Below are 3,320 nucleotides of genomic sequence, written 5' to 3'. Positions count from 1 at the left end.
TTAACAAAACCGGCCCCGCCGGGGTCAGGGGTTCGGCCCGGGACGCAGCAGCCCCTCGTTAGGCGGATCCTCAGGGGAAGCTGCTAGTGTAGTTTTAGAAACCCAGCACCGGGGGGAACTACGGGAGCGCGTGCCCAGCAGCAGCTGAGGCTCCGGGGGTTTGGGTGGTGCGGCGCGCGCTTTGTTCAAAGAGGGATTCAGCCGGGAGAGGCTGGCTGTGATCAGCCCTGCTTCCGGCGGCTGGGGTTCAGCCCTTGCAGCGATCCCCAGACTCCTGTCTAGGTCTCACTTGGACATTTACCAGGTAGATATGGCATGAGCCAGACAGCATCATCTTCCAGATGGTTTAGCTTCAGTCCCTGAAGTCTCTGAAACTCATGACTTAGTGCTGAGGTAACAGAAGAATAAGCCAAGCACCGGCTTACTTACTGGAAGGACATTTTCTCTGCACAGCAGCGGCCTTATGCATTCAGGGCTCCGCAGGGTACAGCTCGGGTGTAAGGGACAGAGCTGTGCCCCTGCAGGAAGGGTCAGTGCTGCTTACCCGAAGGGTCAGTGTGAGCCAAAAGGCTGCTGTGGCTATAGTGTGGGTTTACACTTTTTTTCCCTACTCTACATCAGTTTGCATTCCCAGGTTCAGGTGCTGGTGGGCTGTTACACTTAAGCTATCTTTCTGCATTTTTATTTAAAAAAATACATAACCAAAATGCGGATAACAGATGCATTGCCCTATCTTGGTAACTTGGTGCTGGGCATTCATGGTTTCTTATTTCTCCCTCTTTTCACTCCTAGGTCCTAGCTCGTGTATGCCTGGGCAGATTTTCTTAAGCTGTGGTTCTTTTAGTTCTGTGAGGTGCAGTGAGCTCATCAAACAGCTTGGTGCACTCACAATGAAGTTTTTACCACTTTATGCCAGTACTAGCATTGATAAGATCCTTCTATGAGCTGCTCTAAGTTATCAAAAAATAACATAAAAGAAAATCACACGATGATAGCTTTAGGTTGCTGGAGTGCTCCACAGAAGGATTCACCGAACACATAAAGCTGCTTAAGGAAAAAAAACAGTTTTCCCAGTTTTCATTTGCATGTCAGTCTGTGAGAGGCATTCATCTTCCTGTGAATCTGTAGCTTGTATTTGGTTATCACAATCTTGAGGAAGCTCAGAAAACGCTGTGATGATAGGGTTGGACATAAGTAACCCAAATATCATCTGTGATAAAATTAAAAACAAAAAAAACAACGGTAAATTCAGATCACGTTATTTAATGGCGGTCGTAACTAAGGAGCTCACAGAAATATAGGGAAAAATAAGTCTAGTTGGAAAAATAGTGCATTTAATTATTTGCCTTAAACTATGTTGGATAAAGTAACTCTGATTTACCTTTCTTGTCAGATTTCAGATACACAATGCATAAGAGGTTTCCATCAATTCTGGAAGGTAGGTTTGTAGTTGTTGGCTGAAGCTTCTGTTGCATCTTATGTATAAAACTGACTTTATTATTGCTTAAAACTTACCCCAGGAGACACTGCAGAAGTGTTTATTGTTATGCATGGGTGTGGCTGGAGTGTCAGACTGTTGGACAGAGTCTCAGAACTGGAGGACTAAACATCCACCAAAACTAGCCACAAATGGCTTATCTTCAGACATGCCTGAGAGCTGACATGGATTTTTCCTATTTTTCAGTGTATTACAAATCCAATGAATGGGCTGGAATTCACGGCATAAGGGAGAATGACCAAATTACATGGTTAAGCAGCAAGAACTGAAGTAAGAAAGATGTGTGATTAATTAAAAAAATACTTAATTATTGTCAAATGTCCACACTAAAACGTCCAGTTCATCTTTTTGATTTTTTGCCTTTGTACTTCTTTTTCAGTCCTCTGTGTCTGAACTGTTTCTTCTTCTTGATGATGCTTTTCACATCCCTATTGTGAAGCCACTTGTCACGCTCTATTTCCCATTGGATCTGTTTGATATCTGTAAGAGGAAAGGCGAGAAATAAGGAGCCAATGGATACCTCTGACCATGATGCGGAATACGGATGAATCATGTAAAAGTTAGAATTTGGCTATTGTATTTGTAAATGTTAATAAAGTGCAAGTTGCCAACTTTTTTTTAGACCAGAGAAAGTTTTTGGTTTTTTCATTTCACAAAACATACCCTACCATCTCAGAACCTCAGAGTTTAAGACTGCTCTTGCCACTGCTTTGTATTTTACTAATACTATACCTGTAAGACTTGTAAAAGCTCTATAAAGGACTGATTGTTCAATCAGTATATACACATTCAATTCATTAGAATTATTTCTGGAAAACTCCTTTTGGTTCACTAATACTGCAAGCAAATACTCCGATAGGTAGGCAGACAGCCATGCCTTGTGCCTCCCCGTCACAAGAATCCAGGACACTTTATCAGAGCAAAATTTATGAACGCATGACAAGTAGCACTGCCTGTCCTCATTTACAGCGTGGAAGGGCCACACAAGAGCCTCTTCCTCTTTTTTGAAGCCTTACTCACTCCAGTACTCACAGTTAATGTTAGCACTGGGCATCTCTCATAACTGAAGAAAACTAAGTCACATCTTGCTGATGTTGAGCTACTGTCCCTACTGTATGATTTCTGACCATGTGCTTATTTCAGTTAAGCAGGTACATCTTTTTAAGTACAGAACCTGAAGAGAAAGAAGTAGAACATTAAAACTCTGGTATTTGTAGCATGTACTTACTTGCATTATCCCTGTTGGCCATGGCGTTCATTCCAATATTGTCAAACTTAGACCCAGCATTTTCATCCAGCAGATAGCCAAACTTTAAAGAGAGAAATTTTAGTATTTTATCACAAAGAAACAGGTAAAATGCTTGATTGCTTTTTGCTAAGCACTGATCGAGCTCACCTCTTCTGCAGATGCCAGTATACTGGCATCCTTGAGTTTTCTCTTCTTTCCTTGCTTGGATCCTTCAAACAAAAAGTATTATTCTTACAAGACAGAATTTCAAATTCACAAAGATATTAAAACAAAATGTTACTATGTTTTTAAATTTTTATTTATTTAATGAGATCATCTAAAATAGCTGGATTAGAAAGCTTTATTCTCTACGTCCTCTTAAAAAAGGCAAAAAAAAAATGCAACCTAGAACTAAATAGCACAAAATTGTGCATCAGGTGTTAGTAACAGATGAAAAATAGTAACAGATGAAAAATACACCAACACAACTCCATCCATTAGGAATGACATCTAGAGGGATCTCAACAGGCTGGAAAGGTGGGCCCAGGCCAACCTTATGAAGGTCAATAAGACCAAGTGCAAGGTCCTCCATCT

General features: G+C 41.2%; 1 long non-coding RNA gene across 1 annotated transcript; it reads left to right on the top strand.

The window, feature by feature from the left end:
* The first annotated feature begins 1,391 nt into the window (after positions 1–1,391).
* LOC104272823 lies at positions 1,392–2,118 on the top strand. Its single transcript, XR_717808.1, has 3 exons — positions 1,392–1,438; positions 1,685–1,768; positions 1,878–2,118. It is a non-coding gene; the product is annotated as an uncharacterized LOC104272823 (long non-coding RNA).
* Positions 2,119–3,320: the final 1,202 nt, after the last annotated feature.

The sequence above is a fragment of the Apaloderma vittatum genome, unplaced genomic scaffold (assembly GCF_000703405.1).
Source record: "Apaloderma vittatum isolate BGI_N311 unplaced genomic scaffold, ASM70340v1 scaffold16624, whole genome shotgun sequence".
NCBI lineage: Eukaryota > Metazoa > Chordata > Aves > Trogoniformes > Trogonidae > Apaloderma > Apaloderma vittatum.
The sequence above is the reverse complement of the archived record's forward strand: the minus strand, read 5'-3'. Positions and strand labels throughout refer to the sequence as shown.